Source organism: Cupressus sempervirens, chromosome 4, assembly GCF_028749045.1.
Source record: "Cupressus sempervirens isolate cs-2001-9-10 chromosome 4, ASM2874904v1, whole genome shotgun sequence".
NCBI lineage: Eukaryota > Viridiplantae > Streptophyta > Pinopsida > Cupressales > Cupressaceae > Cupressus > Cupressus sempervirens.
The window spans coordinates 321,143,114-321,166,564 of record NC_143121.1 but is presented as its reverse complement, the minus strand read 5'-3'; positions in this window follow the sequence as shown (position 1 = coordinate 321,166,564).

Below are 23,451 nucleotides of genomic sequence, written 5' to 3'. Positions count from 1 at the left end.
ATATCCAAAATATGACTAACATAGTCATATTAATAGGCATGGTAGGAATCTTATACATCCTTTGTGATTATGTACTCTGCTCCATAGACCTCATCAGTCCCATCTTTTCCTACCACCTTATGGACACCATATATAGTTTTGACAAAATAACTTTTTAATTTATCTAGTGACATTTTTTTCTAAAACTTCTTTGGGTAGTCACCCACTTTCTTCAAATCCCTAGGGATATGTTGTAGCATTGAGGTTCTTGTGAAAGCATTGGGATTTTCTTCAAATCTCCTTTATAAATCCTTTAAATCCATAGGTTGACCTATAGCACTAGTTAATCCAAAGGCCTCAATGAAAGACTCTTGGTCCAAAGCACAAAGAACAGTTCCATCCTACTTATGGGAAGACTTAGTGGCCAGATGATAACATCAAAATAGGGCCTTCATTAAGTGTACATCAACAAAGACCTTTCAGAAAATCAGCTTAGCCAGGTTCTACTTCCATTGGTTACAAATATGAATTTTCTTCTCCCTATTACAATAGAATAAATAGAAAAGCTTAGAACCTATAACATTAGGGTATATGGATTAAAGAAATCATGATCATCTAAAAATTTTGCATTAATAGAACTAGGGAAGAGTTTTATCCATTCATCCACAAATTTGCTAGGTTTTTTCTATCTGGTTTTGCCTCCTTTAGATGTTGAAGTTTCTTAAACTACCATATCTGAGGCTTGAATCTCCTCTACTTCTTGGTCATACATTTTGAAAATATACAAATAAAATACCCAAAGTAAATGCTTCTTTGTTCTTAATAAGCTCTGGAAATGATAATTTAGAAAGCTAAGAAAATAGAGGAAATGCTCGAATTCTTTTCTCTTTGCAAATGGTGTACTGTGATTATGAGAAGAGAAAATATTTATAAGTTGATATGTGTAGACTAATGTTTATCTTTCATTTATTTCAGCCTACTTGAAATATGATATCAATCTATTTTGTCAACTTCATGGATTGTCACCATTAATATCCAACTATGCACTTTTCATACTACACTGAAAATCTATCGGCCAAGAAGCCTATTGTTTATTTCATGAAATTATGTTTCTATCAAAATAAGATCCTATGATATCACAAAAAAGATAGTCAAAAAGAACTTTTGTAATATCACATTACTACAAGCTTGGCTTTCTGATCTTACAAACACCCCTTGAGAAACTTCTTTCGACCAGTCGAACACAGTGGAAAAACCCCTTATGATCTTATGACATCCCTTTTGTCACAACATCGGCATCAAATTTATCTCCTTCCATGATCTCATGATCAAATTTATCACTTTTCTTTAACCTATGATCATATGATTGCAGTTAAGTCCACCTCTCATAACATTGTGTTAGATTCCTTTTTGCTTCTATGATATTACGGTGACCTTGAAACTTTATATCACATCATCAACAATTTATTATTTTTCTTGTGTGATTTTATGATTAAGCCCTAGTTGTGAAATCATAGAGCCTCATTCATGACCCTAAGATCTCATGATGAAGGATTCACTGTAAGATCAAAGATCACAATTTTCTACCCAACTTAAACTTTTTTTGGTCCCACTAATTTTGACATCAAACACACCTGGCACTTGTACATTTTCTCTATCTAATCATGAATTATTCACTTGTTTGACATCTCATCTCACTATTTTCCTTTAATATCTTCATGATCCTACAATAGCACAATATCGTGTCATCACAATGCCTTCTTTATTCCTTTCTAATCTTATGAAAAACACCTTGTCACAAGATCATAGCTGCCCCTTTTACTACTCCCAATACCATGTTAAACATTTCATCGTAACATCAGAGAAGACAATAATGCAAATCACTCAAAATGTTATATGATCATACGATACAAAAGACATCGTATGATTGGGAAAATTCAAAATTTTATCTACAATAACATGACACAACAACAATCATGATATCAGGAAAGGCTACAACCCTTGTTTATGATATTCTTCTAACCATCCCTCATAACATCGTAAGAAACAATGTGCTTAGATAAAAATAAAAACCCACTCACTTATATGGCCTAGGATTAGGGATCAAAAAATGATGGAGACCATGCAAATTTTCTAGGGTTAAACTATAAATGGAAACAATATAAACATAACCCTACCAAATAATTTAAATATTTTCACCACAAAATTTAAAATTTTATCATTAGTGGAAAAAGGAGCTATTAGTGGCTCTATCTTGGGATGATCGATAACTTGTATCCATGCAAGAATTTAGAATTTCTAGTTTGAGTAGACCACATACCTAAAAATATGAGCAAGAACTAGAGACTATACAATAAAATCTACATATATACAAATGTTACACACATTTTCATAGGTATTTATAGAGATATATTGTTCCTGGGAAGTAAAATACCTTTAACAAAAGTATCTCTTCAAAAATTGCCCACGAACTGGCAATTTTAAAAAGCTTCTTGATAATTCTTTAATGAAATATGAATCTTCACCCCAAGAAGACTCAACCAAATAAGGTTCCATCCAAATGAGATTGAATTTCCCATGTTTACCTTTATCTTCTAGCCTTGCATTCCACATCAAAACAAGATCATCAGATTGAAATATCCTAATCACTGCCTTCTTGTTATATAAATGCTTCGTCTATAATTGCAATTTCAAATTTCTTGTAGAGGTTTATTTTCTTGTTTCAACTAATCCAACCAATTCATCAATCCTCTCATGCATGCCATCAATAATATCATCATCATACATCTGAATATAGTTATACACACGCATCAAATTATTCTAAGGCATCCTAGCCTAAATTCCATATACAAAGTCAAAAGGTGATACACCAATTTCCTTCTTTACTATCACTCAATCAGCCCAAATAGCTAACTACAATTTTAAATCCCAAGCCTTTTTCTTATCATCCAAGGTCTTCTTGATGACCTTGAATAAACTCTTATTTGTATATTATGCTTGTCCATTCCCTTGTGGATGATAGGGTGAGGAAACTAACCTAGTGATGCCATATTTTTCATAGAATTTGATGATTTTTTTGGATCTAAAGCACATATAATTATTAGTTAGTATTATTTTAGGGCATACAAACCTTGTAATGATGTTATTGAGTAAGAAATTATTCACCACTTTGCTGGTTGAATTCCTAGTAGGAATTGCCTCAACCCACTTTGTAAAATAATTAGTTGCAACTAGGATCCATGAGAAACCACTACTAGAAGTTGGTGAGATTTCACTTATAAAATCCATTCCCCAATGTTGAAAAGGTGCCTACACCTTGACTAATTTTAAAGGGGTGTTCCCAAAAAATCTTAATTTCCTTGCAAACCTCTAGCATGAATCACATTTTCTTACTAAGATTTGAGCATCTTTAAACAAATTAGGCCACCATAAGCCTACTCTCATAACCTTATGGGCTATAGTCTTTGCTGTATAATGTCCACCACATATTCTTGAATCCATCTCATTTAATATTTTTTTATATTTTTGTTGATCAATGCATTTCAGCAATACACCTTCAAAATTTCTCCACCATAAAAATTCCATTCACAATAATATATCTAACTGAATGCAATTTTATAGTCCTCCTTTCACTATCTATTAGATGAAGTGGAGATTGCATATGTTTTTTATTAGGTAAAATAGGTTTTACAGGGATCCTAAAACCCAAAGTTTTACAATAAAAAGAGCGAGAAAAAATAGTCTAAACAAATAGAAAAACTGCCTCAAAAAGTCAAAAACAAAGAAGGCCCCGAAGCCAAAGTACAAAGGCCAGAGACAAAGCTAGGTGAATAGGCTAGTGGTCATCTGTGTCCATGGCCTGTAGGGTTTTTGCAGCATCATTGTCCTTTTGATTGGCCGCTTCTTCCTGAATCTTGGTAGGAGTGTTCATTTGGTTCCCTTGATTCACTTGGTCACTAGCCTCTTTCTGAAATTCATCCCAGTTGAATCCTTTCTTTGTGTTCTACTCCACATCCCTTTTAAGGCCAGTTGTATTTAGATAGTCACCCAAATTGACAATATTCTCATTCAAGGTGTGAAGGGTCTCTACTATCTGTTTGGTGATAATTTGGTGGACAAAATTCAACCTTTGGACCTTCTGCTCTAACTGGGTGAGTCTGTCATCCTGATGGTGTTTGGAGACCTGGCCTTTATCTTTCTCCTGGCTACCCACCTAGTCCTTGCTCCCTCTGGCTTGCTGATCCTTGTCAGTATCTTGGTTGTTGAGCTGGTTGCTCCTGTCCTTTAGAGCCTCAATTTCCTAAAAAAGTCACTTGATGGAATTAAAGTTGTCAATCAGACTTTTCTTTGCATTGTTCAGGAAGTTGAAACCTGTTTCCCGCACATTGTCAGAGATAACCAAAAGAGTCGGGTCAAGGAGTTCATCATAGTGGGTGCTTCTATCAAGGTCCTCCAACACCTAGATTTTAGTAGGTTCTCTAACAATTTCCAAACTGACCTTGTCCCCATAGAAGTTCCTCTAGGCCCTCCTCTTGTTCTTTCTGATGACCTCCCCCCCTTTTTCAACCATGATTTCAATCATCTCCTCCGAGGGTGAAATGGGAAATTGGGTAGGGTGGGGTTGGGGGACACTTCAATAGGGTCACTAGGATGTTCCTGGGGTAGGGCCTAGTTCACTTTTCTTTTCTTGGGGTTAACCTTGGGGTCCATTGGGTCACCATCTCCTTGTCATTATCTCTCCCCTTATCTTCTTCCATCTCACTTTCCTTCCCCTTCTTCTCCTCCTCCTCCTCAAATTCTATATTAGACTCCACATCATCATCACTAGCCTCTTTCACCTCCTTAGGATGAGGAGAGGGGGGGATAGGGGGAAGACATCTGGGGCTTTTCCTGCTAGGGATGTGAGGGTCATGGGTAACAGGGATAGCTTTGCTTGGGGTGTCAATTTTCTCTAATTTCACTACAAGCTCATCCCCAGAATCAGAGCTAGTGGTTTCCTCCAAGGCACTATCCAAATCTCCAATGGTTTTACCTCTAGTTTGGGTTTTCAAGAACTCATAAATTAGAAGCAGGAGACCCTCATGTAGGGCAGGATTTTTGACAGGGCATTTCTTGAACCCCTCTATATTCTTGGCCAAGTAGGTGAAAATGAAAAATGGAAAAAAAAATTTCACTTTGTGTCTAAAATGATTTAACAAAACAAAATGATGAGTCCTAATTCTATCAAACCCGGGGTCAAGAGTGACATATTCAATGATGATCTTGAGAACATACCTCCAGAACTTTTTGATGGAATCAATATCATAGTAGGTATCAATCTTGACCAAATTTCTTTTCTCCTTATCATCCTTAACAAATTCATTGACAGCATTGGCGGACATCTTCTTGTCCCTGTAGAAGTTTAGGCCATCCTGAGAAAAGCTAGTCACCTCTGCAATGAGACCCTCAGAGATTTGGTGGGAAACACCATCAATTTTGACCTTGCCATTTTGCCAGGAATCAACCATAGCTTTAGTAACCCCCGCATCAAATCCATGAAGCTTTTCTATGAGTTTGGTTATGCCTCCCTTTTGGAGCTTTCTCCAGACCTTCCTCTTCTCTTTCCATCTCTCTACTTCGCCCCATGGCTCTCTTATGATCCTTTCTCCCACCATTACAGTTTTTGGCTCAACAAACCCTAACCCACTAGCAATATTGCCAAGTTCAGAGTAGCAAAAGGCACTGAGAGTGAAAATAAATTTGCACATGTTTATGGAATTTTTTTTGGCTTCCTTCAACTCGTGTCTTCCATACATGTGATTATGGAGCAGAGGGGGTTTCACATAACTCCTAATAAATCCCTTTTTGAAGTATGATTTTGCAAATCTTGTCATAATTAAAAAGACATTATGTTGGTGCCATGGATTTGCTCCTTTTAGTTTAGCTCAATCACCACTACTAGAAAATAATTATTTCTTCCCCACATCATTACTGAGTTGCTAGCAACTGCTTCGTTCATGAACCAGTCAGCGACCGTGTTTGCTTCATGATAAATGTGGCTAACGTGGTAGTTTTTAAATTTCCTTAAGTTGGATTTAAGGTCCTCAATAATGCTTTCAATGGTCCAGGAGGGTTTAGTGACTCCTAAGATGCAATTTATTATATTTAAGGAGTCACCTTCAAGCTACAGCTGCTCAATCCCTGAGGCCAGAGCCAACTTAACAGTGAACCTAGCAGCACTGGCTTCAGCTAGATGGTTGGTTTGGTGGTAATTAGGGGAAGAGATAGCAAAAATACCACCTCCCAAACTATTTCTTATGATACCTCCACATCCAGCTAGACCTGGATTCCCCTTATCTGCCCCATCAAAATTGGCTTTGTGCTAGTTCTCAAGGGGAAAAGACAAAATAGCCTCTTGTCTTCTTTTGATCCTATCATCTTTCCTACCTTTACTATTCCCTCCTACCTTTATGTCTCCTTCTCTAGTTATGGAATAGTTCTTTGTTATGAGGCTTTTGGTTTTCTCAGCAATTATAACCTCACGAGTTTCTCTGTCTCTAAATATACTGTTGTTGTGCTCCTTCCAGATTCCCCAGTAGAAGTGTGGGAGGATCTAGGAGCTCAATAACTAAGAATTCAAACCTTGGTGGTGGCTTCTCCACTGACTAAAGAAATTTTGGATGCTAGCTAGAGGGCACCATTTGAAGTCCAGGTTAGTTGTCAAATGGCTCAACACCCTAGAGGAGAAGGGGCAATGGATGAACATATGACTAACCATTTCCAGATCTTGCTTGTAGAGGTAGCATCTATTAAGTAAAATTTGGCCTCTCTTGGCTAAATTATCCTGGGTGAGGATTTTATCTTGAAGGAGGAGCCAGAAGAAAATGTTTATCTTAGGCGTAAGCCCAGGGATCCAGGCTTTGGCCCAGATAGGTTTCTCCTCTTTACTCACAAGGGATAGATAACCAATGGCCAAAGAGTAAAGGCCCCCTGAAGAATCTCCCCAAACTAAAGAGTTGCCATTCTAGTTGATGAAGATGGCATTTAGAGAAGGCATTAAAGGCTTGAGGTCCTATGAAAGTTCAGCCAGATTGTGCCATTCATTACCATTTCTGTAGTTCCTTACCATCAAAATGTATCTACCAATATACTAATCAGCCCACCTACCATATATGGGGTGATTAATGAGGGGTTCCTGACACAACCAGGTATCCTACCAAAAAAGGATTTTGTTTCCCATTCCAACTTTCCATTTTGCCTTGGATTTAGCAAGGTGGAGGGCCTTCAAGATTCTAGAACCCAGTCAGCAGATCAGCCCCTTGAAATATGGAGTTAAGAGACAGTCTACCCAGATATTTCTAAGCCATAATATCCCTCCAAACACCTGTGTTTGGGAGATGTGCCAAGGATGTTTAGCTAAAAGGGATTGATTGAGGTGAGAAATTTTTCTAATACCAAGACCACCCTAGCTTTTGGGCTGGCAGACTAAGTCCCAGGCAACTAGGTGGTATCTCTTGTGGTCATCAGTCAATATCCAGAGAAAATCTCTCTGAATTCTCTCCAAATTTTCCACAAACTTAATCAGAATCCTAAAAAAGACTGAGGGCATAGGTAGGGAGGTTCTGGAGAATAGAGTTAACCAGGGAGCATTTTCCAGCTTGACTGAGGGTGGCCCCTTTCCAACCTGCAAGTTTCCTATTGAAATTGTCTATAATGCTGATCCAAAAGGAGTCTGGAGGTTTTGTTCCAAGAGATAGCCCAAGATAAGTCACTGGAAGGGACTCGATGCCACATCCTAGGATGAGAGCAATTTTTCTCTGCCTCTCCAAAGGGGTATTGAGGAAGAAAATTGAACTCTTATCTGGATTGATAGCCTGTCCTAAGCCCCTGGTGTAGGAGTTCAGAACGCTTTTGAAAGTCCTAGCCTCCTAGATAGAGGCTTCACCCCCCCAAGATAGTGTCATCCACAAATTTCTGGTGGGTGAAAGTAGAGGGCCCCGAAGAAGGCCTGAGACCTTTCAAAACCTTATCTTGGATCTTCCTCTGAATGATTCTACCCAGGCATTCCGCCAAGATGACAAAAAGGACATGAGAAATGGGGTCACCCTACCTTAAACCCCTTGAGGGGAGAAGAAGGGAGTGGGGAGACCATTAACCAGAACAGACAAAGAGGGAGAAGACACTAGCTAAGAGATGAGCTTGCAAACCTGAGCATCGAGACCAAAGGCCCTAAGGACAAAAAAGAGGAAATTCTAGTCAACCCTATCATAAGCTTTAGACAAGTCCAAATTGAGAAGGAAACCTTCCTTGTTGGCCACCTCAAGAGAGTGAATGACTTTGTGAACCGATATGATGGAATCAACGATCTGCCTACCAAGGACAAAGCCAGTTTGTTGGGGTGAAATGATTAGGGAAAGAATGCTGAGGAGTCTTGAAGTGAGAACCTTAGAGATGATCTTGTAGAAAGAATTGCAGAGGCTAATGGGCCTAAATTTGTCCAAAGAGTCAGCTCCTAAAATCTTTGGGCTGAGGACAAGAAAAGTACAATTAGGTTCTTTGAGCAGATTCCTAGCCCCAAAGAATTCTTGAACTGCCTTAACCACATCCTTCTTAACCACATTCCAATAAATCTAAAAGAAAAATATAGGGAAACCATCCAAGCCTAGAGCTTTATCCCTCAGGAGGGAAAAGAGGGCCCGGTGAATTTTCTCTAGGGTGGGGATAGCTTTTAGCATGGAATTATAATGATCTTGAAGCAAGAGGGGGATGGCTGCTAAGATATCCTCTTGATCAAACACAGAGAGGGAGGGATCAATTGTGAGGAGAGAGGATAAGTAGCAAATAGCTTCTTTTCCTATTTCTTCTTTCTTAGAAACCAGAACCTAGCCCTTTTTGATATTAGATATCCTATTATTAGCCCGATGCTTAAGGATGGTCAGGTGAAAAAATCTGGTGTTATAATCTCCTTCTTTCAACCAAGTAACTCTAGATCTTTGTTTCCAATAAAGCTCTTCCTTAGATATGATGTTGTGCAAATCTGAGAGGATTGTCATTTCCTCCTGCTTGTTGTGAGCATTGTATCTAGAGAGCTAGATTTCTTCCTAGATAGAATTGAGCTAATCAATATTCTCATCTTTCTCCTAGAAAATGTGGCCAAAGTCAGTTTTTTTCTAAGATTTAATGTTCCTTTTCACATTTTTCAGCTTGTAGGAAACTTTGTACATCGCAATATTGTCAACCTCAAAGTTCCACCAAGAAGAGATTTTTCCTTCTAGTGTTGGATGGGAAAGCCACATTTTCTCAAAGTAAAAAGGGAAGGCCTTTTTGCTAGACATAGGGGAAACAGAGAGGGAAATCAAGGAGTGATCGAAACCCACCCTAAGGAGGAGGGATAATCTGCAAGAATGGGAAAGAAGCCATTCAGGAGATATTAGGGCTCTGTAGAGGTGACCCTAAATGCTATCTCCCCCAACTCTCCTATTAGACCAAGTGAAACTACCCCCTTGAAGGTCCATTTCCAAGAAGGCAAGATTCTGAATGAACAAAGCAAGGTCATGCTTACTATCCTAATCCGGGGCGAGATACCCCCATTTTTTAGCATCAAAGAGAGGCATGTTGAAGTCCCCCATGAACATCCCTTTATTAACATTACAATTGGAAAGGATGTCAAGGAGCTTGATCCAAAAACTTTTTCTATCCATCTTGGTGTTGGGGGCATACAAGTTTAGGATAAGCCAGGAATCATTGCTAAGGATGTGAGAAACCTCACACAGAAGAGCATTGTGAGTGCTGAAAAGAGTAGATAACTTGAAGGCCCTAGAGTTATACAGGACTAGTACTCCTTCAGAAACACCTTCCAAATCTAAAGCTACAAAAATAAAAGCTTTATTGAAGGATATCCTCTTAACCAGGTCCCTTTTCATCTTAGTCTCCTGTAACATCAGAAAATTAGGTCTATGGTCTTTAATCATATTTCTGACTAGATCTTGTTTATGAGCCCCATTTAGGCCCCTTATATTCCATGAAATGAATTTCATTTCTTACTGCCTGAGAAAAACTTGATGGTTCTTTGGCTCCCATCTGCTAGGTTCCTCTTTGTTTCTTCTTGTAGAAGCTGATTTGAGCTCTTTCTTCTTGCTCCCTTAGGGGTTATCCCAACGTCAGCTTTGACCCTACTTCTAGTAAATGCTGGAGATAAAGGAGGGAGGACTTTTTTCTGGTTCTTCTTATTCTTCTTTTTCTTCTTTAACATGCACCAGTCATCTAGGCTAACCATCGCACTATGTTCTAATCAACCTTCCCACTGAGCGATCTAATCTGGATCCATGTTTTTAATGAGAAGATGGAGCTTGGCCTCTAGCCCTTTGGGAATAGTAGGTTCTTCCCCCTTCAACCCTAAAGGGGTCTGGGCATCTATGAGCTTATGGGAAAGTATATCCTAGCTCTCCTTTGCTTCTAGAAAAATATAGGCTGGAGCTTCCTGCCCCAAACTAAGCTGCTCGGTAGCTTCTGAAAGTGGTGCTTCCTCCACTATGGAAATAAGCTACTCTATTGCTTCCAAAGGTGGAGCTAGCTCCTCTACTGGTCCCATGGCTTGGGAGTGGGGACGTGCCTGCATCTTTGGACCCTCCTTCAAGGTTGATATTGGCAACTCCAAGGCAGGACTCTTCTCGAGGGGGGTAGCACTTTCCTTCTCCTTAGGAGTGATCTTCTTAGGGATATCCTTTGAGGCTTTATCCTTTTGGCTAATGGCCTTCCTCCCCTGCACCATAGAAAGTTTGCACCTCTAGAGCAACTTAATCTTACCCTTATCGAAGGGGTAGGATTTCTTCTTGTCTTGGTTAGAGATGATTGGTTCCGTGGATAGCTTCTTTACCGCAGTGGGGCACTGGTGGGATTTATGACCTACCTTCAGGCAAAGGAAGCATGCAAATAGGATGGTTTCATAAATGATTTTCTGGTTATGCACCCCTAGTTTAGAGTGAAGAGCAACAAACTCAGGCATGTCTATTCCTTCACTCACCACAATACATATGCAAGCGTAATTTAAACATCATTTGGAGGTAGATATCATATCTGTTGAGAGGAGTTCCTTGAAGGTACTCATGATACCCACAAAGATGTCCTCATTCCATAATTCTAACAGAAATTCTGGTAGTCTGACCCATATAGGAGCTTGAGCAAAGAAAGAATCATTCAGGCTCATTCTAGAATACCACTTCTAAAGCACAAGGGTGGAGTGACCAAAGGCCCATTGCCCTTCACATAGAATGCTGGCAAGGTCTTCTAAGCATGTAAAATTGAAAGACATGAAGCCTTTCACTATAGAAGTGACTGAGACTTGAACCTTGAGAACCCATTTTTGTTTGATGAACAACTTGACATCATTAATGTTTAGTTTAGGTCCAAAAAATCTCCCAACCAAAGTAGAAGCCATGGCCCGAATGTTGTGATCCACTATCTCGTCTGGAATAGCAATAGCACAGGATCCTTTCTTAGAATTCAGGATAGTTTTAACATGCAGAAAAGAGGACTTACCTAAAGGTTTTACCCTGAATAATAAGGACCATTTTGTGGTTCCTAGCTTGTTTGCTGTGGGAACCAAAAAAACCTTAGCTGCTTCCTTGGGATGGACAGTTGGGCCCCCCTCCATGCTATCCAATTAATCCCTTGTGCTGAGATCTACTAGTCTTCCTTCATCTTTCTATCTGTGTTCCAGACCAGGCACCCGAGACTGGCCATCTGAGGAGATCTCACCCTTGCAAGAATTCAAAATTTGAAAGTTCTCGCTCCCTCTACTCCCTCCACTCCCACTGCTCATGCTTCCCATGCTGTGGAGATTGCATATGTTGCAAGTAATATATTACATCTTTATACCAATCACACTGATCCATATTACATGTTCTAAGGGAGGAATCTTGACCCTGCACATTTATTTGATTAGCATCTAAACTAGTTTGTGCCATGCACTTAGCTAATCCTTGACCTCTTACTAACTTTCTAATTTGTATATCCATGTTAAATTCTTGGATTCTATTAATCCATCTACATCTTCTACTAGATACTTCTTGCTGAGAGAAAATATCCTTCACTGCTACATTAGGCACAAAATTAATAACAATAGAACCAACTAGGTAACACTTAAAAGCCTTAACAACTTTGACTAGAGCATATGCTTACTTCTCATTTATGTCATACTTCAACTCTATAGGTTATAGGGATTTACTTAAAAATGCTATAGGTTGTTCATGTACATTTTCATTTGTTTGAAGTAAGACTACTGCAATAGTATGAAAAGATAAAAAGGAGAAAATATGCATGGGCTTTTTATAATCAGGTGTCCTAAGAACTGTAGCATTCTTAATAGCATTTTTTATTTCTTAGAAAGCAATAGTAGGCTCACCTTCCCAACTTATTGTAGCAACTTTCTTGAGCATTTTTGAAATTGGTCTACTAACTTCATCAAAATTAGTCAAAATCTCCTCAAAAAATTGACTTGTCCAAAGAAAGACTGTACACCTTTAACACTTTTTGGCATTTGGACCTTGTCAATCACTGCTACCCTTTCAGGATCAATTTTTACCCCTTCTTTTGAAACTATATGCCCTAAAATTTTTCCCTCCGTGACCCCAAAGGTACATTTTCTTGGGTTCAAAGATACTCCATACTCCAAAGCCTGAATGAAAATCTTTTCAAGATTCTTGCAATGTTCTTCAACATTTTTTGAATAAGCAGTAAAGTCATCTTGATATACCACCATAAATTTGTCAATATAATCTTTAAAAGCCGCATCCATAGCTCTCTAAAAAGTTGGTCCTACATTCATGAGACCAAAAGGCATCCTTACATATACATATACATAAAAGTTGGTCCTATATTCATGAGACCAAAAGACATCCTTACATATACATAGGTCTCCCAAGGAGTGGTAAATGTCATGTTGAACTATTCCTTTTCATCAATAAGGACCGAGTTGTATCCTAAAAAACCATCCATTATGGACATCAACTCTAAACGAGTTACTTGTTGTAGCATAACTTCCATATGGGGCAATCCATAATTATCTTTTAAAGATGCAATGTTTAAGTTTCTAAAATCAACACAAAGCCTGATATCACCATTGTCTTTTCTGATAGGTACTAGATTAGACACCCATGAAGAATGCCTAGTTGTATTAATTATTCCACCATCTTTGAGCTTTAATAATTCTTCCTACATCTTAAGGACTAGAGTAAGATTGACAAGTCTTTGTTTCTATTGTAAAGGTTTCACACCTTCTTTAAGAGGTATAACATGTTGGAACAAATCTTGCCTATAAGCCTTGAGGTCATCATAAGACCATGCAAAAACATGTCTAAATTTTCTTAATAAATCTATCAAAGAACTCCAAATCTTGGGGGTTAATGTCCTACCAATATATACTTTCTTTAGGGAGTCATCTGTGCCTACATTGATTTCCTCTAATTCTTGTGGTTTGTTATCTTGTGCATTTGAGTGCACTCTGTCATGATTATCAAAAGCACTTTCCAATACAACCAAAGCCTTGGGTACCTTGTTATTTTTTAATTGTAGGATCTCTTGCCCAAAAAATATTTCTCTCCCCTTAATTGTTTCTACCCAGACACTGCAATCAAGTTCCCACCCATGATATTTCTCCTCATTGTGTAGAAAATTTAAAATATCTTTGTCATCCTAAAAAACTTGCCAACTATGTATATTATTTGGGATTGAGGGCCTAGTTTTTACTTCTATAGTAGATACACCAGTAAATGATATATCTTTAGGCTTTATGGCCACATTTTCCAATAGATCTACCATCTTATTATTACTTCTATCTTTCCATATTATCCCAAAAGCATCAAAAGACTCAATAATGTCCCAAACAACATTCCTATATTGTTTCAATCTTTTTTTTTTGACACATATGTATCTCTAACCTAAGAGATAATCAATTCAAAATCACCAATAACATGTATTTTTTTGATTCCATGGTGTGTTGCAACTTTCAATCCTAACAACAAGGCCTCATATTCTGCAACATTATGGGTACATGTAAAATTTAGAGAAAAGGAATACCTAAATGTATTTTTATCTGGTGAGACAAAGACAATTCTAGCTTTTGATCCTTCCTTTGAGCTTGCTCCATCAAGGTACATGTTCCACAAATTTGGAGAATCCAAGCAATATGTGACCTCTCGTTGAATTAGTGTAGGTAATTCTTCAACTTCTTGGATGATCAATTCAGTTCTGAATGCATTCACATATGTGTCTACGAAACAAGTTGTATCCTAGTCAATATTTTCCTCAAAGATATAAGTTACTCTTGGTTCTCTATTTATCTTGATAGCCTTTTCCCTTATCTAAAAAGTGGCATATGACAAATCACATTACATACTACCTCCCATTGCAACACTCCACTTCCTTGAAAGTAACATCCCATAGTGGGGTGGAATATCTACTACAAGAACTGACATAGTTAGTTCTTCATTAGGATATGTAGCAAGTCTGAAAGGTAAAGCATTAATAGTACCTATGACAGGTACCTTCTGGCATCCATTGCCCTACATCTACCTTGTCTAGTGTCAACTCCTAAACCAAGAGCCTCTATGACCTTGAAAGGAATTATATTATTTGAAGCACCATAATGAATCATACAATTTTTTAGTGTCCTGCCTTTTATGATCAAACTTAGGAAAAAGGGATCAATATCCTACAAGTATGCAATTGATGAATTGTCTACATACATTTGGGTAATTTGAGACATAACTCCACTCTCTTCTTTTTCCTTTTCTAGAATTGGGATGTACAGTGTACTTGCTGGTTCTTGTGTAACAACACTATTATCTTGTATCCCTCCTAGCCAAGAAAAAGCCTTTCTCTTATGTTCCTCTATCCTAAACATTTTTGACAAAGGGACTTTGATAGTGATTTTTGATAGCATTGAAATCATATCAATTGGATCATAAGCAATATTTTTGACACTAATAGCTAAGGGTATAGGAGTTTGGACAATAGATATTTCCTTTTGCTTAATAGCTTCAGATCTTGATTCCTTTTTTGAGGTAATTAGCTTACTAATTTCTTCATTCTGGAAATGCACCTTTTTCTTTGGCTCCCACTTCTTATTCTTATTTTCCTTAATCTTAGAAACCTCAAGAGGACTCTTCTTATTTTCTAGAGTAATTTTTTCAATATTATCTTTCATGAAAATGCCAGATGACTTCACAGGGGCACTATTTATAATTCTATTTCTTAGATTGTAAGTACTCTAGACTTGTGCAACTAATTTTGAAGTGATTCTATCAATTTCTTCATTGGAAGGTTTTCTCAAATTGATATGATTAGTTGTAGCTAAAGTGTTACATATGACATTTTCATCTTGGTCTTCACTATCAGAAAAATATTTGTTGGTGATATGTGTGATACACATCTCTTTGGTTTTTAATGTCATGGTTAGATTCATTAATATCTAATTCTCCATCACTATCAGAAAGATGAATCATATTAAATCTAACATCCTCTTGATATTTATCATTTACATCTTCATCATTTTGTACCTACTAATTTGTAGTAAAAGACTAAGCCATAGCACAAAAATTAGGGGAATGTGGTGACTGACAAATGATACACCAAGGGACATCATCACTCATATTTATAGAGTTTCTTTGAAAAGGGTCTGGTGTTCCTTTACCCATATTCCCTTGTGTGGGATTAGGAACATGATTTCCATCCTTCCATTGAGTAGTATAAGGATAATTTTGCAACCTAGGTTGCCTATTAAAATTGTTATTAAAAGGAGCCTTTTCTGTAACATTTTTTTTTTTTCTTGGTAAGATGAAGGTCTTAATTTTTTTAGTAAACTTAGAACCTATCCCATTGTATCATCCGCAGGTTTTTTTCCTACAATGGGCTTTTCATTATCTTTCTTCCCTCTAGGATTGAACAATTTAGGGTCGTCCCTTTTCTCAAGTTTTCCAATAGCTCTTCTATTCTTTTCAATATTTATAGCCATTGTATAAGCATCCCTTAATTTTTTTGGATATTTATCCCTAAGGACATAAGCCATCTTGCTATCAAATGCATTGAAGTAAGTAGTGAGACACACATCTTCATTTAATCTCATTACTTGGAAAAGCTCATACATACCTTTTTGAAATTTGACATTGAAGTCAAAAGTTGATTCATTTGGGTTCTTCTTGATGTTGTTGAAGTCATTCAGCATGAAACCAACATTATTCTTATCATCATATTGTTCCTTGAACAAGGTTTCAAGATCACTCCATGATTTGATATTGTCATCAAGCAATCTTTTGAACTAATCTCTAGCATCCTCAATTAGTGAATGAACAAAAAGTTTCATCACTACATCCTCATGTTCAACCTCATAATCATTAATCATATAAATGAACTTTCTGAGATGCTCTTCACTAGTAATAGCATTATTTCCAGCAAACTTGGTGACTTTGTCCCTAAGGTCATTTGAAATAGGATGAGAGAAACCAAGGATACCTAAGAAAGACATCTACTTATATTTTTCCATATGGATTGGTTTCCTTTGGGAGACAGGGATGCTTGAAGTACTTGCCCCAATAGCCTAACTTTAGAAATTGAGTTTTCTGGGAGAGTCGGAGTAGAGGAAAATGGCCAATTATAGTAGAAGTTGAAATAGGGGCTAGATGTGAGGAACTTTGGCCTATTATGAGAGGACTAACACTAGATATGGTAGGTAAAACTTGTGAAGGTTGGCTTGATTGTGCTACTAAGGTAGAATTTGATTTAATGAACTATATTTTTATTCTAGCCTCAGTAGCTTAAGCTTCATTTTCTACTCTTTCAAGTTCCTTGGTTAAATCTTTATTTTCTTTTCTTGACTTCTCCAGATCTAAATCAAGTTTTGACATAACTAAAGAAATGAGATTATTAGGGAGATGTGGATCACTGATTTGTATCCCAATAGCCTTTTGCTTCCCTTTATTTAAGTCCCTCCTATGTGCCTCCTCCACTCTAGTCTCCAAAGGCTTGTAAGGCTGAACCTGTGTAACAACAAGGGCATGATTTTGTTTAAGAAGTTGTTCCTACCTTTGAACATTAGTCTTTAGAATGTCCATATCTCGAAAGATGTCAGAATGTAAATTAGAAGACCTTTCTTCCAATCTCCTATTCTATTGTTCTAAGAAAGCCATTCTCCTAAGTAGGTTATCTCTTTCAATAATAGTTTTTAGAATAATTTTCTCCTTTTCCTTTTCCAATTTCATATGCCTAACTTATTCATCTACATCTTTCTTCCTGGGAAGGACAAGGTTTGGAATTAACTCCTCATGATCTATAGTAGCAACCTTAGAATCCATTAGGTTATAATCTATAAGGTTTGCTACATATAGTTCCTATCTAGGACTAAAACCCATCTCCATGTTTTCCCTAAAATGCCAACTATGGTTTATTTCATTCACTATGTTTGATCTACAAGGAAAATCCCCCATAGGTGACATATTTTTATCATGGAAAACCTTTAATGGGGATGCAAAAGTTCCCCCCAAGAGTGCAACTTCCTCTGACTCATTACTTTTGGAGGACTACTCCTTCTCTTCCATAGGGTGATATAATGACTGGGTTAACACATTGCTTCTAGGGACCCATGTAGAATTAAAATTAGACTTCTTTTTATTTTGGTTCTTTCTTACCCTAGGTGGTAGCTCAGTTAAGACTGGTATCTCAAGATGATTTCTAGTAAAGGTACATGTATTCTTCTTTTTCTAAGCCATTGTTTTTAGTATTTTCTTAAACTTTATAGCACTAGCTACAAAACCTTAGCTTGAGTTGCCACCCTATGACGAGAGAAAATGAAATAAAGCCAAAAACAAAGAAGAACATCACAAGGATTTTTGACATTTCTAAAACACAGGTTGAAAGTAATTTGTCAGTTCCCTAGTAGAGTCACCATTTTGTTGGAGTTCTTTTTTGTAAGGAACATATCAGGTGAATTTAAACTAGATACCAAGAAGAAAAGATAGGGACAAGCCTAAGGATGAGCTAAATCTTATATTCAACAAGGCTAAATCTTAGTTTTGGGCCAACATTAACAGAATCATCAAGACTCACTTCACTTTAGGCTCTACTAAGCCAAGGCAAGAAAACCTAAGGGATTTATCTTATTATCTTGATATTTTTCTCTACAAGAAATATCCCCTATTGCAAAAATGGTCAATATCTTCCATAAATTGCTGAAAAACCTTCCAACTGCAATAGCCAATTACAATTTAAAGAAAGCACAATAAATAAGCCATGACCAACACTTTTATCTCTTCAATGCATGAAAGTAAATTGATTTGTTGTTGTGATTTTTATGTAAAAAGGTGAATAAGAAACGTACTCTTGAACTTTAGAATGGACCAATGCTTTATCCTGTGGGATATATAGAGTTCAAGATTAGCAGTTTAAACCTTTTTAATCAACCTGAGACTAAGAGAGTCAACATTAAACATTATCAATTATAGAAAGCAATTACCCAATTATTTAAATCAAAAGAAATCAATAAGAGACATACAACATTTTGGATTGCATTAAACTAAAGAGAAACTTGTCTATTCAGTCCCAAAGCTATAGATATATGAAAAAGAGACAAAAATTCAAAGATAATGATATCTAAGGATAAATCCTTCAGTTTAAATCTTAACACTGCAAATAAAACTCATAATATGACACAAAGATAAAACCATTGGTCCCAAATATTCCTTTTGTATTCAAGTAAGCATGCATGTGAACTCATTTAGATCATTAGAGAACAAAATGGACAAAATACAAAATAATATATGACACATATAAAAATTCTACAGACAACTGATGTCTACTTCTCATCTGTAGAATCCATATATAGGATTGCAAGAAGCTACAAATGAGAGGTGGACACACGTCAAATTTTAAATGAAAAAAAAAAAATTGGAAGATGGAAACCACAATTTTTATAAAACAATCTCCTAGAAGATTGATCAAAAAGATAAGTATATGAAATGGCAAAAAACATATATATTTGTCCTTTAGTCTTTCCTTCTCCTCACACTTCATTTTCCTTGCTTACAAAATATCTCAGCTACCTCCTACTCATAGAGCCTTAATTTAACCTACTGCTTCCCAAACATAAATCTCCCTCTTAGTGGGCTAGTCGATATTCTTTACTTCTTGTAAATCTTGAGTAGCCTTGGTCTAACTAGCATCCACGATTGCCTTTGATTCAACAATAAACTTATTTAAATTTATTTCTTCCTTGAAAAGAGAATCAACTAAAGCATGGAATGGGGAATTAGACACATCTTCAAAAATTTCTATTAAAGTCTCTTTGGTCAAAATGTTATCAAAAGAAGTTGACCATTCCTGCTAGTCTCTTACTACATTGGTAGCATCTAGTATTGATGGTATATAATCCCTTAGATAAAATATTTAATTTTCCTTGTATGATCTTCAATTTGCAGTAAAGAAGCCACGTAATTCTCTTTCCATTTCTAGGCTCTCCTTTATAGTGAAAATCTTCTCTGGCAAGTCTAGGTTTTTAGCCATCAATACAATCAATCTATCCAAAAATTGAATATAAGGCCCCCATAGGCTGAAAGTAGGTGTTAGCCATGAAAGTAATTCATTACAAAATTTCTTAGCATTTTGTAAAGCAATATATAAATTATGAGTCTATTGTGATATGTTCTTCAAAACATTAACCCTATGGCTCATCATACTCCTAAGGATCTTTGTCCTCACATCTCCTCCTTGCTGAATTGATTCAGTATCAATACTCATTCTTCTTGGCTCTGATGATTCATCCTCCTCTATATCTTCTATTTTAATTAGGGCTTCAATAATATCTTTGACTAGCATTAATGTCCCTTGTCCCTCTTCTCTCTAAGCTGGAGCTATCCTTTGTTCTACTTGTGCTAGTTTCTTTTTGAGAGATGTGATTTCATCATTAAGTCCTTGGATTTTGGCCTCAAGCTCAAATATTTTTTCCTTATATACATGGCTGCTTCTAATCTCATTCTCATAGAGCTTCCTAACATCAATATAATCATGTATAGATTGGACTAGTCTTTTTTCCATTTCCTCCAACTTGGCTTCATTCATAAATGTGAAATGTTTTAGAGCCTTGGATATTTCTTTCCTAGAGGTGCCATATAAAGTCCATAAAATCATATTACCCTATTTAGTGCTCTATACATCCATCAATTTTGGCTTGTTGGATGTAGGGGCCATACTTTTGACTACTAGGGATTTGGTATCAATATTGAAACTAGTCCCTCTCTTTAATCCATCTACACCAAGTGCCTCATAAGAAATGACATTATCTTGTCTACTAATCTGATCAAGTATAAATGCTTTCTCTAAGTCCCATCCTGGCACCAATAATATGCGACTCCTTTACACCGGATCTCTCGCATCCTCTAAAGTCATTACTTTACGTTCAGGATCATAGGCCTATAGTTTCTCAATAAATTTTATTCTTTGTTCATCAGATTCATCTAGTTTCATCTTAAGAACAAGCTCACTATGTTTGATCTTATATAAGAAACTTTTGAATTCATCATCTTCTAAGAATTTTTTAGCCTAGATGATCCTATCATCGGATCTTGCTACTGCCAAATCTAGGTTTGTGAGGGTGTTCTTAGCTACAGTAGCCCTAGTTTGCAAGTAATTCTATCTCATGTAAGAAAAATACCAACTATTTCCTAGCAAAATCTACATGGTCCTTTGTCTGACTTGAGGATGGATATGAACAATCTTTTACCTCTTATTTCCTTTGGCCATGCAGGATCTCTGAGGTGCATCATCCTCCCCTACCTCTAAAGTTACATCTAGTTTAGGGCTGTCAGGAAAAAATCCATCCTCTTCCCCCATTGGACCTTCTAGAAACTTAGTCATAATCTTAGCATGGTCCATGACCATTTTCCTAACTCTTTGGGGGTAAGGGATATCCATGTAGAATCCTACAAATTGAGGATCAATTCTCTTCAATTCTCCCTCTACCCTTAGCACATAATTAGGTTTTGCAAGCTTATCAACTACTTCCCCTTCTACTACTATATTTAGATTAATGTCTACATGGGGTAGCTCCTTGGAATTTGGCAACATATAATTTCTCATTTCCTTAAGTGCTTCCCTCATCCAACCCTTAGAGTCATACATTTGGTAGGAGTCTGTGCATCTATTATAATGGTGTAGATAGGAGTGGACTGAATCTAGGGCCTCTTTACCAATGGTGAAATCAAAAATTCTAAAGAATCTACAACAAAAGGTTCCCCTATGTATCTATGACCCTAGATATTCCCTATTTACCATGAACAACTGCCAAATGAACTCAATTATTTTAAGCCTAGGAGGAATGAATTTGTGCAATATATGCAGTGACTAAGGATAATCATAGACTCTCATTGAAGAAAAAGTGGGAAACAAGAAAATATTCCCCTATTTATGATCCAATCTCTTCCCTTGAGGAAGTAGGGCTGGTCTTAAAAGACCTTTCAAGATTTCAGGTGCCCTAAAGTATCCTGGATCTAACATTTTCATTATTACAACACTAAAATTATTGAAAAATGACATAGAATTAGAAAAATGGTAAGTACTATCCCATACCCATGTCCAAATTTGTATAGGTAGATCTTCATTCAAGTTAGAAGTCTGATTGATGCAATCAGAATAGATATACCCCACATTCTTATAAAGAATTAAGTGCATCAATAGTGAGTAGTAGGGGAAAGTGAAATCTTTCAAATCTCCCATCTAGGCTCTAGCAATATTCTCCTTCATCATATATTCATAGGCATTATAGGAATCTTTTACATCCCTTGCGATTATGTACTCTACTACATAGGCCTCATTAGACCCGTCTTTTGCTACCACCTTATGGACACCATATATAATTTTGACAAAATAACTTTTGAATTTACCCAATGGTATTTTTTACTGAATCTTCTTTGGTTAGTCACCCAAATTCTTCGAATCCATAGGGATATGTTGTAGCATTGAATGTCCTATGAAAGCATTGGTGTTTTCTTCAAATTTCCTCTATAAATCCTTTAAATCTAGAGGTTGACTCATACCACTAGTTAATCCAAAGGCCTCAATGAAAGACTCTCAATCCAAAGTATAGAGAATAGTTCCATCCATTTATGGAAAGACTTAGTGGCCAGATTATAACATCAAATTAGGGCCTTCATTAAGTCTACATCAATAAAGACCTCTAGGAAAATCAGCTTAGCCAGGTTCTTCTTCCATGTGTCACAAATAGGAATTTTCTTCTCCCTATTATAATAGAAGAAATAGAAAAGCTTAGAACCTGTAACATTAGGGCATATGGAATCTCTACATCTTGCATATGGGTCAAAGAAAACATGATCATCTGCAGAGTTTGCACAAATCTACTAGGTTGTTTCTATTTGGTTTTGCCTTCCTTAGAGGTTGAAGTTTCTAAAATTTCCATATCTGAGGCCTGAATCTCCTCTACTTCTTGGTCAGACATTTTGAAAATATGTAGATAAAACACCCAAATTAGATGCTACTTTGTTCTTAATAAGCTCTGGAAATGACAAATTTAGAAAGCTAAGAAAACACAGGAAATGCTCAAATTTGTTTCTCTTTGTAAATGACGAACTGTGATTATGAGAAGAGAAAAACTTTATAAGTTGATATGTTTAGACTAACATTTATCTTGCATTTATTTCAGCATGCTTGAAATGTGATATCAATTTATTCTATCAACTTCATGGAGCATTACCATTAATATCCAGCTATGCACTTTTTGTACTATACTAAAAAAATCTACTGGTTGAGAAACCTATTGTTTATTTCATGACATTATGTTTCTGTCAAAATAAGATCCTACAATATCATGAAAAATATAGTTGAAAAGACCTTTTATAATATTTCATTACTACAACCTTCACTTTTTGATCTTATGAACACCCCTTGAGAAACTCTTGTCGACTAGTCGGGTGTAGTGGCAAAACCGCTTACGATCTTATGACATCCCTTTTGTCATAGCATTGGCATCAACTTTATCTCCTTCCACAATCTCATGATAAATGGCTTCATAACATTGTGGGTCACTTTTCTTTAACCTATAATCATACAATCGTAGTTAAGCTCACCTCTCATAACATTGTGTTAGATTCCTTTTTTCTTCTATGATATTACAGTGACCTTGAAACTTTATATCACATCATTGATGGTTTGTCATTTTTCTTGTGCAATTTGATGATTTATCCCTAGTCATGACATTGGAGAGCCTCCTTCATAACCCTAAGATCTCATGATGAAGTATTCATTGTAAGATCAGAGACCATAATTTGGGTCCCAACTTAAACCTTTTTGGTCCCACTAATTCTAACATCAAGCACACCTGACACTCATACATTTGATCTATCCAATTAGGAAGCATTTGCTTGTCTAATAACTCATCTCCCTATTCACCTTTAATATCTTCACAATCCTACAATAGCATAGTATCATTTCATC